This window comes from Oryctolagus cuniculus, chromosome 5 (assembly GCF_051225735.1).
Source record: "Oryctolagus cuniculus isolate XC-2025 breed Fujian yellow rabbit chromosome 5, ASM5122573v1, whole genome shotgun sequence".
Taxonomy (NCBI): Eukaryota; Metazoa; Chordata; class Mammalia; order Lagomorpha; family Leporidae; genus Oryctolagus; species Oryctolagus cuniculus.
The window spans coordinates 57721257-57736897 of NC_142871.1; the positions used below are offsets into that span (position 1 = coordinate 57721257).

General features: G+C 41.6%; 1 long non-coding RNA gene across 1 annotated transcript in view; it reads left to right on the forward strand.

Annotated features, from left to right (window-relative positions):
• LOC149126512 (uncharacterized) overlaps positions 1 to 15641 on the forward strand; it is a 66503-nt gene that overhangs the window by 8290 nt on the left and 42572 nt on the right. Inside the window, exon 2 of the long non-coding RNA XR_016233791.1 lies at positions 7901 to 7953. This is a non-coding gene — a long non-coding RNA (uncharacterized LOC149126512). The remainder of the gene's footprint in view (positions 1 to 7900; positions 7954 to 15641) is intronic.

A 15641-nucleotide genomic window follows, 5' to 3' on the forward strand; every position in this document is an offset into this window, starting at 1 on the left:
AACTGGAAAGTAGATCAGATGCAAATATCCAGATACCCAGACTGATGAATCAAGAGGCAAAAAGACAAAATATGCATAATCAAGCATCAAAGACCAAAGAGACATGGTGAAAAGACCTCACATATGTGTTCTTAGAATCTTGAAATAAAAAAGAAAGAAAAAGAATATGACCGAAGCAATGTGGAGAGATTATCTTAGAAATTTCCAGAAAACAGATGGCAATAGGAAGAAGATCCAAAGGCTGTTTTTTCAAGAAAACAGCAAAATCTGACAAAGCTTTAGCAAAATTAATCAAGAAAAAAGAAAAATACAAAATAGACATCTGCAAATAAAAATAGGAAATCCAATAATTACGAACAAAAAATGACCAACTAGAAGTCAATAAATCACCTCCAGAAAAGCATTGCTTCGATGTTTTCATGGATGAATGCCTATATACTTTCTTCTTTTTTTTTAAGATTTATTTATTTATTTGAAAAGCACAGTTAAAGAAAGGCAAAGGCAGAGTCAGAGAGAGAGAGAGGTCTTCTATCTGCTGGTTCACTCCCCAAATGGTTGCAACTACCAGAGTTGCACTGATCCCAGCCAAAATCCAGGAGTGTCTTCCAGGTCTTCCACATGGGTGCAGGGGCCCAAGGATTTGGGCCATCTTCTGCTGCTTTCCCAGGCACATTAGCAGGGAGCTGGATGGGAAGTGGAGCAGCCAGGACTCAAACCAGTACCCATAGGGATGCCGGTACTGTAGGCATTGGCTTTACCCGCTAGGCCACAGTGCTGGCCCAGCCTATAAACTTTCAAATAACAAATGCTTCTCACAATGTATGAAATTATTTTAAAGCATTAGAAAAAGATATAAAATATTCCAGTTCACTTTCACTATTTGTGATGATAGCCATTTGAAAAATCTGTCCATAAATGACATAGAAACCTACAAAAATATCTCATTTATGAATTTAGATGCCAAAATTTCATAACTCATGTCTGATAGTATATTAAGAGAAGGCTAGTATATTCCAACAACACAAAAAGATTTAATATTAAAATCCCACTAGTGTATTTTTATCACACAGATAAAAGGAGAAAAAAATATAGTATATTCTGTTCAGTGGCTATGAAACGCTTTGTTCCTGTTGAACTTTATTATATCAAGAAACAACACATTTTATTGGAAAATTGACACACCATGTCATTGATTCTAAAATAAGAGTAATAGACATCATCCTTCCTACCTTAGTTAAGAAAGGGGGTGGATTGAAGAGAGTCTCATGTGTCTGGCTTGGAAAAGCCCCACAAGTGATTTTACCGTAAACCCCAATGCATTTCCCTTTCTTTCCTCAGTGTTTCCCCAATGAGGTCACTGAAATAGAAATTTCCAAGATATTTATTTATTTAAAGGTTTATTTTATTTATTTGACAGACAGAGTGACAGAGAGAGGTAGAGCCAGAGAGAGAGATAGAAAGAGAGAGAGAGAGAGAGGTCTTCCATCTGCTGGTTCACTTCCCAAATGACCACAATGGCCAGAGTTGTAGTGATATGAAGCCAGGAGCCAGGAGCCAGGAACCAGGAGCTTCTTCCAGGTCTCCCAAGCAGGTTCAGGGGTCCATTAAACTTCATATCTATTTTAAAAATGAACAGAATGATGCAGCAGGTTAAAGCCCTGGCCTGAATTGCAGGCATCCCACATGGGCGCTGGTTCTAGTCCCGGCTCTTCCTCTTCCGATCCAGTTCTCTGCTATGGCCTGGGAAAGCAGAAGATGGTCCAAGACCTTGGGCCCCTGCACCCATGTGGGAGACCCAGAAGAATCTCCTGGCTCCTGGCTTTGGATCAGCCCAGCTCTGGGTGTGGCGGCCACTTGGGGAGTGAACCAGCGAATGGAAGATCTCTCTTTCTCTCCTTCCCGCTTTGCATCTCTACTTTTCATATAAATAAATAAAAACTGATGAACACATGAATAAATGGACATTTGTAATAAAGGGCTAATGCTTGAGACTGGTCCTCTTGAGGTAGCCAGGCTTTGTGTCAAACAGGATGATGGGAGGCTGGCGTTGTGGCATAGCAGGTAAAGCTGCCACCTGCAGTGCCGGCATCCCATATGGGCACTGGTTCATGTCTTGGCTGCTCCATTTCCTATCCAGCTCTCTGCTATGGCCTGGGAAAGCAGTAGAAGATGGCCCAAGTCCTTGGGCCCCTGTACCCATGTAGTAGACCCGGAAGAAGCTCCTGGCTCCTGGCTTCGGATCGCCGCAGCTCTGGCCGTTGCAGCCAGCTAAGGAGTGAACCAGTGGATGGAAGACCTCTCTCTCTGTCTCTACCTCTCTCGGTAACTCTGTCTTTCAAATAAATAAAATAATTTTTTTTTAAAAGAACAATCATCACAACTGTTATAAAATCAAGAATAGATAGATATTTCTTTTTCTTTCTTTCTTTTTTTTTTTTTGACAGGCAGAGTCAGACAGTGAGAGAGAGAGAGACAGAGAGAAAGGTCTTCCTTTTTCAGTTGGTTCATCCCCCAAAGTGGCCGCCACGGCTGGTGCGTTGCAGCCAGCGCACTGCCCTGATCTGAAGCTAGGAGCCAGGTGCTTCCTCCTGGTCTCCCATGTGGGTGCAGAGCCCAAGGACCTGGGCCATCCTCCACTGCCCTCCCGGGCCACAGCAGAGAGCTGGCCTGGAAGAGGAGCAACTGGGACAGAATCCAGAGCCCCGACCGGGATTAGAATCCAGGGTGCCGGTGCCGCAGGCGGAGAGTTAGCCTATTGAGCCATTGCGCCGGCCAAGAATAGATGGATATTTCTAGAACTTGATGAATAAGTTTATCAAGTCAAAGACCAGCACGGAGATGTCACTATCATTACTATTCAACGTTATTCTAGATACATTGTCTTATATAGTAAGATTAATAGTAGCTATAAATATTGGAATTGCCACTATTTATATATAAAAGAACCTTAAAAGATCTCAGTAGATTCAACTGATAAACTATTGAAAATTCACATAGCATTGAGTAGCTGGAAGCAAACTAAATGTGTGTATGAGTCATTTTCTTATGTACCAGCCACAACACCATAGGGTGACCAATGATTGTCATGTTCCTGGGACTTTCTCAGATACAGCCCTGGAAGTCTTATCTCTGGAAAACCTCAAAGTTCTCAATAAAGGGGAGAGTTTCATTATCCTAGAACAGGAAAAATTCACAAAAATACCAAACATGTAAACTTCCTAAATTAATTCATATTTTGATTGCAATTCTAATAAGATGTAGCAAAATGACTCCATGTTTGTATGTAAAAACACAAATAATTGAGGTAAGAAAACTATAAGACAGAATAATGAGGGGGAATTTGGATTATAAGCTATGAAAATATATCAAAAAGTGAAAATAATTCCAATTATTGTTCCTGTACAAAAATTATTGTACCTGAACAAGAAATTCAAAGGAGTAAAAACTCTACAGAGTAGAAAACTAAAAGGCAGTTCAAGTATATATAAATATTTTTATAAAAATAGGTCTATATTAATTCAGGAGGAAATATCAATAGTCAAAAATGATGCTAAGGGGCCGGAGCCATGGTGTACTAGGTTCATCCTCTGCCGTAGCACCGGCATCCCATATGGGCACTGGTTCTAGTCCTGGCTGCTCCTCTTCTAGTCCAGCTCTCTACTGTGTCCTGGGATAGCAGTAGAGGATGGCCCAAGTGCTTGGGCCCCTGCACCCTAATGGGAGACCAGGAGGAAGTGCCTGGCTCCTGGCTTCAAATCGGCGTAGCTCCAACCATTGCGGCCATTTGGTGAGTGAACCAATGGAAAGAAGACCTTTCTCTCTGTTTCTCTCACTGTCTGTAAATCTACCTGTCAAATAAATAAATAAAAATCTTTTTAAAAAAAGATGTTGAACAAATTAGTTACAATTTTGTATAAAGTTAAATTCCTACCTTAAGGTGTCATAAAATTTACTGCAGTGAGATTACTTAAATATAAATGAAGCCACCCCATCTCCTTCTCTTTCAAAAAAAGAGAGCTTGAAGAAAATAGAGTTAAGTTGAAGAGGATCATCTTTTAAAGTGTTAAGCAGAGAAAAATCTTTTTGTTTTGAAGCTTTTATTTAATGAATGAATTTTTCATAGAGAAAAATCCTAAAGAATGTATTGAGATATTTGATTCCACACATAAAATTAAAACTGCTAGTATCAAGCAAACAAATAAATAAATACCATAAATAAAACCTAAAGACATATTGTGAATTTGATATCTTTATCTGAATCAACTATGACAGGTTTTATATTGTGAGTTTGTGAGTATTATTTATAATTCCATAAGAAAATTATGTAATCCTTATATAATAGATAATATATAATGTAGACATTCAGAAAATGAGAAATGAATGGCTGAAATACTTAAGGAAATGTGTTCATCATTGCTAACACTCAAAAAATGAAAAATAAAGCATCAATGAGAATATATGACTTTCTTATACGTGATTAGACACAACTTTATTTTGTGCATGATTCATAGATGGAAAAAAACTTCCTCTCCAGTAAAAACTTACCTGATAAAAGAATACTTTCAGGGGCCAAGGCTGTGGCCTAGTGGGTAAAGCTGCTGCCTGCAGTGCCGGCATCCCATATGGACACCAGTTTGAATCCTGACTACTCCACATCTAATCCAGCCCTCTGCTATGGCCTGGGAAAGCAGTGGAAAATGGCCCAAGTCCTGCACCCATGTGGGAGACCAGGAGGAAACCCTGGCTCCTGGTTTCAGATAGGCCCAGCTCCGGCTATTGCTACCATTTGGGGAGTGAAACAGAGGGTGCAGACCTCTTTCTTTCTCTCTCTCTGCCTCTGCTTCCCTGTAACTTTGCATTTCAAATAAATAAATCTTTTAAAAAAGAATACTTTTAAATGTGACACATTGGTTCTGCCTACTTGACAACATTTCAATTTCATCCATGTTTCTATTTTTACCAATATGTACATGTGTATGAAATTGCGTATTTTATCACATTTTGCTGTTCACTATTTTATAATAGTGAGTAAACATGGACAAAGAGATATGCACCCAAATCTATCCTAACCCATTGCAAAACTGTCCCTTCAAGAATAATGAGACAAAATTAAAGGTAGAGAGATAGAGATAGAAAGAGAACACAAAGAAAAAGGAATCATGAAATAGATACGAAGGAACAGAAATAGAAGGGTGATTTGCATCATCAACCAGAAGCAGTAAATGTTGGGAAAACGCTATAAAAATTCCAGGATTTTTAAACCTGGATTTCTCATCTAGTCAGATAATTAATCCAATGAAGGTAATGATAATCCTCTAATTTCAGTGGCTGAAGACATCAAATGTTTATTTCTCACTCAGGTACCAGGGAGGCTGGTGAGAGCTCTGAACCACTTAGTCATTCAGGGACCCAGGCTGATGGAGAGTCCACTACCTACAACACATGTCTTCAAGGTAGGCTTGGGTGTGGACTTCCAATCAGCAGACGTGGAAAAAAGATGTACAGGCTTCACCTGCTTCTCATAGGCCCCAGACTGGAGTGTCCGCATCAATTCTGCTCATATTCCTGTTGTGGAAAGCAGCTGCATGGCCTTACCCAGATATAAAGGGGTCTGAGACATGAAGTCCCTGGCAGGGTAACCACACACACTAACAACTCCCTCTTAAGGAAAGCAAAGCATAAAGTTTATATGACAATTAGCTGTTATCAAAACTTTTATTCAGGATTTTGAAAAAGCTACTTAGAGATGTGGGTCATCAGAAAAAGCAAGAGATCAGGAGGTTGCAAATACAAGACTGTGGAATCAGGAGAGCATGACATCACAGGTGAGGAGCCAGGAGAAGGTCTAGGGTGGCAGCCACACAGCTGTGCAGCAGGCCTGGAAGAGTGGCCAGTCCAGGTTAGACAGGCATGATAAAAATCTGGGACTGTCAGAATATCTGATACATTTGGCGATACGAAAGATAGTATTGTGAATCATTTTATATATCAGTTATATTTAAATTTTGGAAAAAGATTAGGCACAGATATGTAAAAGTTCCAGAAATTATAAAAAATTAGGCAGTTATTAACTTTTGGAAATAATAAAGGTACTAGAGGAATGGGAACATGTGATTCTACATAGCAACAAGTGCTAATGATCGTGAGATACATTTGCATAGGATTTTTTTTAAGTTTTTATTTATTTATTTATTTGAGGAGTAGAGTTACAGACACAGAGAAAGATCTTCCATCTGCTGGTTCACTCCCCAAATGACTGCAATGGACAGAATTGGGCCTATCTGAAGCCAGGAGCCAGGAGCTTCCTCTGGGTCTCACATGGATATAGGGGTGCAAGAACTTGGGCCATCTTCTACTGCTTTCCTAGGCCACAGCAGAGAGCTGGATTGGAAAAGGAGTAGTTTGGACATAAACCAGCTGCAAGAACAGGCTCCCATTTGGGATGTCAGTGCCATAGGCAGAGGCTTAGCCTACTATGCCACAGAGTCGGCCCCTGCAGAGGAAGTTAATCAAAATCTTCTGTATAAACACACTGGGAAGGTGTTGGTGCTGGGATGTGATTGTTAGTGCAAGGAAGTTTATGTAAGAAGGAAAGGGATCTGTAATAATTGGAATTCAGTAGATGAAGTAGAAACATATTAATTAGAAATGTAGAGGCAGAACGCAGACAAAATAGGTAAAAAATGAAAATATTTGCCTTTTAGAATTAGAACTCGGCGTGGAGGATGGAGCAGTGCATGCTGGTTACATAAATATTTCATAACTATTTGATTTCCACAAACTCCATGTGCAAACTACTTTGATTGAATTAAAAATCAATGACTTTTAAGAGAGCACATGGCTAGTAAGAGGCTAACCTACTAGATTGTGGAAGAAAACTAGGATTTTCCACTCACATATCTAGGATGATTTTCAGAAGCAAGAGAATTTGTTTGCTTAAAGTTCTTTGGACATGAAAACTAGTATGGGCTTTCCACCAGATTTGGACTACCATCTTCCAGTTCATTTCAGCTATCATCTCAAAGCCATTTGGTGTATTCATTGGTTGTTGTGGAAGCCACTTGATTATAATTTTTAAACTGGGTTATTTTGATCCTTTTGGTAATGAAGACTCCTCAGCTTTCCCAGAGATGGTTTAGTGTTAAAATGAAGTTTATGTTCAGAAATTGAGTCCTTGTTCTGGCTGAATGTGGCTACTGCCATGCTGGACTGTTGTCCCTTTAGTGTATACTTCGATTCTAACACCATGTAAAGAGACACAGATGGATAAATCAACGTGATTGTCACTCATTGGCACAGAAATTATTAACAAGTTTCTTTTTTCTCTCTCTCTCTTCCTTCCTCCCTTCCTCCCCCCTTCTTCCTTCCTTCCTTCCTTCCTCCCTTCCTCCCCCCTTTTTCCTTCCTTCCTTCCTTCTTTCCTTCTTTCCTTCCTTCCTTCTTTCCTTCTTTCCTTCCTCCCTCCTTTCCTCTCTCCCTCTCTTCCTCCCTTCCTCCCTCCCTCCCTCCCTCCCTCCCTCCCTCTCTTCTTTCCTCCCGCCCTCTTTGCTTTCCTTCCTTCCTTCCTTCCTTCCTTCCTTCCTTCCTTCCTTCCTTCCTTCCTTCCTCTCCTCCCCCTTTCTTTCTCTCCTATACTTATTATAATGAGAAAATTAAAAGAAAAGCATTTCAACTTAGATTCTTATACACAATGGAGAAAGTGATAACTGGTTTGGAAATCCTTTGCTCTTAACTCAAAGACCTCCTATTGTTGATGACTTCCTGAGCTGAAAGGGAATACTCAGGTTTTACTCAGGGACCTTTCCCTGTAGAGAGATGAGCACATACCTCACCCCTGAGATTAGGGAAGATGGCTTTGCACCTGAGAAATTTCTCACTTATCACTTTTCTTTTTCCTTAGGCATATATGGTAGAATTCAAAACAGGTTGGAGCTTTTCTGCATTTCCTGCCAGGTAAGCTAATGAAAGTCAATGTGCATGTAAAGACAAAATGATTAGCTAAGTATTTGCCAAAGCCAAATTTTCCAAGAAAGAAAAAAATGGCAAGCCATTTTAAGAGATGAATAGTCTAACATTGCTCTGTTCAGCTACCGGTGGAAGTCAGCGAATTGCAGTCATGACTTCCTTTGGGCATTAAGAACTAAAGGAACCATATAATGTCACCATTTGTCATTCATGATCATATAAAAGTTTTTGTTTGTGATCTGATTTGCACCCAGACCCTCCCCTCTTTCGCACTTGATTTTAAAAAGTAAACGTTTCATCAAGTTCTAAGACAAGCAAGGAAAGGGATGCACTTAAGGTAGGGAAACAAAATATTTTTGTAATTGTATGTTTTTCTCCTTCTTGGATTGATAATTTTTCTGGAATCTTCTGAGGTTTTTGTTCTAAGAAGAATCAAGCATATCTTCCATTCTCCACTCATTTTCTCAATAGCCATAGGCATCTCTCCTTGGATCTCCTGCCTCTCAGATCTCTTCTCCTCAAGGCCATGGCACTAGTGATCTAGTGGCATAGAGCTTAGCTAATAATCCTAAGGTGACAGGCACCTGTCACACTTACTGTCAAAGCATGTGTTTTGTTTGAAGCTTAGTTTCACTTAACTGTTAAAATTTCCATGTTTGTTTCAGGTTAAAAAATGACATTGCATAAGTCTATGTGGATATGTAAGCCCTTAGGTTATACATAACTTTTTTCAATGAGTTTATAATAATAATTTGTCCAAAGCCTGTATAATACTCCGAGAGTTCTAAAAAGTATATATATATATATATATATATATATATATATATATGGGTTTAGCTCCAGAAGAACTGGTGGAAAGATATTGTGGTGTCAGGAAGTTATTCTTCCACCTTTGTAGTCTCCCTCTTACTCTCATTTCTTTATATACATATGTATAGGCACACACATATTTCCAATACCTCCATTGTGTCTGATACAATGGTGTATGTTAAAATATCAATAGAGAAACAAAACTGGGTTACTCTAGGATTAAGAACCAGAGTTGTAAACTATCCTTTCTTTTCTCATCAGAGAATTGTCAGCATTTGCTCTTCTGAGGCCAAATCATTTTGGTTTTCCTTAAACAATGTAAACATGGATGACTATCTATAGATAGTTCTTTTCATGTTAGCCTCAAGGTTCCTTCTTCCATGGCCTTATCTGGTTTCAGCTGCTCTTCAGAATGAGCACTGTATATTTTCTTAGTCTGCAAATACAGACAAAGCTCCTACTCTTGTGATTTTCCCAAAGGCAGTTTGGTCTGAGTCTCAGTGCGGTGCTGCAATGTATTTGTATGAATAAGATCATCCTTGGGTGAGTCAGTCACTCTACCTCCCACAGACCCACGGGCCAGCACATGTAGTTCTCCCTGGTCAAAGGAGGGGGCAAATCTGGCCCCGCCAGAGCTCACTGTAAACCTTGCAAACAATCTTGGTGCCTGAGGTTATTTTAAACCTCAGCATTTTAGCATCTGACTATTCTTTTTCACTATTAAAAGTAATTTAATAATAGTTTTTAAAGACAAATATTATGGAGTCTTTGCATTTATGAACGAGTTAGTTAAAATATATTCCATATTTAAAACAAGCAATTAGTATTTTTTTCTGAAGATAATTTCCAATGACAGAGTTAATGTACATTTTAACTTTTCGAACTCTGTAATGAATGCTATTTTGCAAACAAATATTTTTAAAAAGAAGAAAACAAGAAGCAAAACAGTAAATGTTATTTCTTAAATTACTTATTTTCTTGGCTTATTTTTCAAGAGTTCCTCTCACTGAGTATTTATACCCTTTATGAATGTTGTGTTTAGACCCAAGTTCAGGGTGTAGAATGTCCCCTAAAACATGTTGTTGATTTGAAGGATTATTGACATCTATTTCTAATAGTAATTAGATGTTTTCATTAAAAATTATTCCTCATAGTACTTTTTCAGCAATAAAAATGAAAATGCATTGTTTTTCCTCTGTTAATTTATACATAACCATTTTTGAGTATACCTTAGATGCAAACATTCATTTAGGTTTCAGAAAACACATATCACTGACCCTGTATAGTTTTCTTATGAAAAAAATACAATTTTTGCTCCTAAAGGTTTGATGGCTTAGTTTAGCACCATAGGGTCTAGTGAAGTAAGAGCCAATTGTGTTTGGCTTTGAAAAATGGAAAGAAGCTAGGCAGAAAGAGGCAGGCAATTGCAGGAAGTTAGCAGAAGTATGGGCTCAAAAACTGGAAGAAGAAGAAACAGGTTTCACTGAGGAGAGTTTCAGTTGAGGTTTGTGGTAGTTATCTGTGGCTGTGTAACAATATTAACACAAATAGGGGATTAAAACATCATATCTTATTATCTCACAATTTCAGTAGCTCAGAAATTGGAGGCAACTTGGCGGGTACCTCTGCTCACATGACTCACAAAGCTGCAGTTGTTGTTGGCCAGAGAAGGAGGTTTCATGTGAGGCTTGATTGGGAAGGATTTGATTTTAAGCCCAGGTTATTGTTACTAGTACTCTGTTCCTTATGCATTGTCAGTTCCTTGTTGGTTATTGCCAATCCTCAGCTGCTTGTCATGTTGACTATCTCCCAAACACTGCCGATAGCTTCCTGAAGCCAGGAAAGAAGGGAGTGTCTCCTAGCAAGAAAGGCATTGCAATTTTATGTGATATAATCATGTACACCCCATCACCTTTGCTGTATTCTGTGGGCAGGACGCAAGTCACAGATCCCACCTATACCTAAGGCTTGGAATTGCACAAACAAGTAAATCACAGAGCCAGGGACCAAGAGAGCCACTTTGGAGTCTGCCTACGATAAGAATCAAACCAAATAAGTCAGACAATGATTAAAGGCTATTTTTCAAATGAAAAAAATGTAGGTGCTTGTCGCTCCCCCTCTTCGTGGAGGAGCAACACAGGACCCTGCGCTGTTCCTTTGTCTGCTCGGCCCTCCCCGGGTTTGCTGCTGGTTCTTCCCGGGTTGGCTACTATCCCTTCCACCTCCGTGGAAGGGCAGTTCCCCCTGGCCGCATTCCCCACTTCCTCAGGGGAGCGGCACACCGCCGGCCGGTTCTCTCGGGGGCTGCACGGGTTCCCTTAGATGTTCCCCATAGATGTTCCCGGTGCATGCCGTCTCTCTCCTCCTTTATAGTCCTCCTCCGCCAATCCCAACTCGGCTGCCCACACGCCGAGTACGCTGCTCTCCTCCAATCAGGAGCAAGTCCTACAGTTAATTGGTTGAACTGGAGGCAGCTGTGCGGAAGCTGTTTACTTCTCTCCCAGCGCCATATTGTGGGAGAGCAGATGCATAGAATAAGTCTTAATTCCAGTAACAGTCTAGTCCGAGCTGCTCCCCACAGATCCCCCTTTCTTTTTATTTTTTTATTTTTTATTTATTTATTTTTTTTTTTTTGGCGTTGATACGCGCCTGTCTTCGGTGTCCCGCAGCACACACTCTGCTCTACTTGCTAGAGTTGCCACAGGCTCTTACAAGTCCTATCCATCAGGCAAACCGAATCCGGGTCCTCTCTTCGCCATGTTGTGAGGAGGTTTTTAGGCGCTGATGCGTGCCTGTGTTCAGTGCCCTGCAGCGCATGCTCTGCTCTGCCTGCAGGGGACTTACAAGACCTATCAGGCAAACCGAATCCAAGCCTTCTCATTGCCTTATTGTGGGGGAGACTTATTAGTGTTGGTTCGTGCCTATCTTCGGTGACCTGCAGCTCATACTCTGGTCGAGCTTTGCTGGCGCTTACCGCCTTAAATCAGGCAGACCGAATCCAAGCCTCCTAATTGTTGCATTGTGGGGAAGCTTTACTGATGTTAATTCGTGCCTGTCTTCGGTGACCTGCGGCTAGCCGCCCAGGTGCTCATCGCCTCACTAATCGGGCAGACCGAATCCAAGCCTTCTAATTGGCATGTTGAGGGGAGGCCTTATTTTTCTCTATTTCTCTATCTCCGGGCATTCCTACCTCTCCCATTTCACTTCTATCTTCCAGCATTCCCATTTCTCTTTTACTTCACTTCCAAACTTCTGTTTCTCTTATCCCCGCAGCTTCCCGGCACCTCGCCGCTTCAGCCCGCGCGCCTCTCTCATCTGCGCAGCTTCCCGGCTTTGCGCGGCTCGGCTTTGCGCGCTCCGCGGTCTCCACGCTTAACCCTTTCGCGTCTGAACCACGGCCTACGCCAGCGTTCCCTATCTATTCACGCCCCGTGCTCTCTCTGCACGCGGGCGGCTTCCGCGAGTAACACAGCGTAGCTTGCGTCTCCACCACTAGCATTCAATCCAAGTTCCCCGGGCTAGCCTGGCGAATTCAACCCAGCGTACGTCTCCGCCCCACGATCTGGCTTCCCGTCCTTTGCTCCCCGGGCTAATCAGACGGATCCCAATCTGGCTTACGTCTCAGCTTCTGGTTTCAACTTTTCGCCCCCTATTCCCGGGCTAACTTGAGAACCCCAAAGTGGCTTCCGTTTCCGCCTCGGCCTGCCCCCCACGGCTTCAATTTCCCTAACATTTTTCTCTACCCGGTATGTTTCCCTAAGTTTTCTTCCAACAATATTCCTCTCATTTCTCCTGGCTTCTCCCCACAGTCCGTATCCGAGTCCAAGCCTCCTCCAGGTTTCACTTTCGCTTTCAATCTCCTAGCTTCCCCGCCATAGTCCGCATCCGAGTCTATGAAAGCTTTCACTTTCGCTTTCAATCCTAACTTCTTTCCCACAGTCCATATCCGAGTCTATGCCTAGGCTTTCAATAGCTTCTTCCGGCACCTAGGCTCTTCGCTAGTCTCTCTCTCCGGTATTTTCCTGCTTCTTCCCGTTTCTTCCCTCCTAAGTTTCCTATCCGTCCTAAGTTTCCTATCCGAGTCACGGCACCATTATGTCGCTCCCCCTCTTCGTGGAGGAGCAACACAGGACCCTGCGCTGTTCCTTTGTCTGCTCGGCCCTCCCCGGGTTTGCTGCTGGTTCTTCCCGGGTTGGCTACTATCCCTTCCACCTCCGTGGAAGGGCAGTTCCCCCTGGCCGCATTCCCCACTTCCTCAGGGGAGCGGCACACCGCCGGCCGGTTCTCTCGGGGGCTGCACGGGTTCCCTTAGATGTTCCCCATAGATGTTCCCGGTGCATGCCGTCTCTCTCCTCCTTTATAGTCCTCCTCCGCCAATCCCAACTCGGCTGCCCACATGCCGAGTACGCTGCTCTCCTCCAATCAGGAGCAAGTCCTACAGTTAATTGGTTGAACTGGAGGCAGCTGTGCGGAAGCTGTTTACTTCTCTCCCAGCGCCATATTGTGGGAGAGCAGATGCATAGAATAAGTCTTAATTCCAGTAACAGTCTAGTCCGAGCTGCTCCCCACAGGTGCTGGCATTGTGGTGTAGTGGGGAAAGCCACTGTTTGCAATGCTGGCGTCCCATATGGGTGCTGGTTAGAATCCTGGCTGTGTCACTTTTGATCCAGCTCTCTGCTAATACGCCTGGGAAAGCAGTGGGAATTGGCTCTATTCCTTGGACATTTGCACCTGTGTGGAGACCTGGAAGAAGCTCCTGTCTCCTGGTTTTGGATTGGCCCAGGTCTTATTCTTATTTTGAAGGAGGAGAGTATTGGTTATCTCTCGTAGTTTCTATAAAAGGCATCCTACAAAGCCAAGACACTGTGGCAAAAAATGACTTAAATGAAAAATCTCTGTGAATGAGATCCCAGTGGAAAGAAGGGACCATCAAAGAAGGAGGTACCTTTCTCTGAAGGGAGGAGAGAACTTCCACTTTGACTATAGCCTTGTTTAAATAAGGTCGGAGTTGGTGAACTCAAGAGGCTTCCATAACCTTGGCAGCTCATGACAAGAGCCTTGGGTGATTACTGATGTCATAAATAAGAGTGTCAATTGTTAAATCAACAACAGGAGTCACTGTGCACTTACTCCCTATGTAGGATCTCTGTTTTTAATGTGTTGTACTATGAGAATTAATGGTAAAAATAGTCTTCAAACAGTACTTTATACTTTGTGTTTCTGTGTGGGTGCAAACTGTTGAAATCTTTATTTAGCATATACCAAGTTGATCATCTGTATATAAAGATAATTGAAAATGAATCTTGTTGAAGAATGGGATGGGAGAAGGAGTGGGAGATGGGATGGTTGCGGGTGGGAGGGTGATTATGGGGGAAAAAGCTGCTGTAATACAAAAGTTGTACTTTGGAAATTTATATTTATTAAATAAAAGTTTTCTAAGAAAAAAAGGCATCCTACATAGTTGAAAGGAAATGAGTTTCGGAAGAGCTCTTTCAGACTTCTTCTGGTCAGGAGATTAGGGTATAAAGTCATTTTCGTAAAACAAAGTCTTAATAGAAGCAGCACCATGTCTCTGGAAAGAATCTTTTTCTCCTTCATTCTTCCACTTGTTCGGTAAAAAGTCAATGGGAGGCTTTTGAAAGCAACATGGGATGAAGGTGGAAGAGCCACTCAAATAAATCTAATCAAGGATTCTTGTCTGCTACCTTCAAAGAGAAGGCAAATGGAGCATTTGTGTAGATTCAGCAGGCAGGAGACTTAAGGTATCTCTTGACAGTTTGCTTGGATGTGTAGCCCTGTTAAGTATTAGAAGCATCTAATGAAGCCAGAGAAGCCTTGAGGGAAAAACAGGTACTATCTGAATCTAATCACAAAAGAAGTTCAGGTATGTTAGTCATAATCAAATCAGGTTGCTAGATTATCTGAATAGAGTTTGAAGTGTTTGCTTTTCAAAACAAGGATCTGATTAGGTCTTCATTAGTTTAATCAATCAATCACTACCTCATTAATGTTCATTGCCACCGAATCAACAGGTATAGAGGCTTGCTGACAAAGACCAGATACAGAAGGGAAGATGAAGAGCACACAGAATGAACTCTTATTTGAATTTCCATGCAGATATTTGCTATTTTACCTTCTTTTCTGTTTGGATTCATTCACGTCTATCTCCTTAGAGATGCTGTAGCCATTAACACCATGGTCTTGAGGTTCTCCACACTTGTATAATCTGAGACTCAGGAGGGCAATGTGATTTGACTTGGCCACAAATCAACGTGGCTGCAAAAGCCAGGGATTGGGCCCCTAAGAGTATGTCCTCTGTGTCAAGTTCTCAATTTAATTCTTGTACTAGTGATATCACAAAGAAGAAAGAAGTTAAAATGAGATATATCTAAGGATACATTCACTTAAGGATAGCAATGAACTTCAGTGAATTATACTTCATTTACATATAGACTTGTTCTTTTTCTTTTTTAAAGATTTATTTGATTTTATTTGAAGAATATATATATAATCTACCTTTCATATATATATATATAGACACACACAGAGATAGAAAGAGAGAGAGAGAGAGAGAGAGGAAAAAGAGCTTCCATCTGCTAGTTCACTTCCCAAATGGCTGAAATGGCTGGAGCTGGTCAGATCTGAAGCCGGTAGCCAGGTGCTTCTTCAGGGTTTCCGGCAGGGGCCCAAGGACTTGAGTGATTCTCCATTGCTTTCACATATGCATTAGTAATGAGCTAATTAGCTATGTGGGGCAGCTTTGACTTGAAACTTTGCCCATGGTGGTGGTGACTTTACCCACAATGCCACAGTGCCAGCCAATGAATCTTATTCTTTAGCCTTAAAATTCTGGAGCTTCTCTTAAA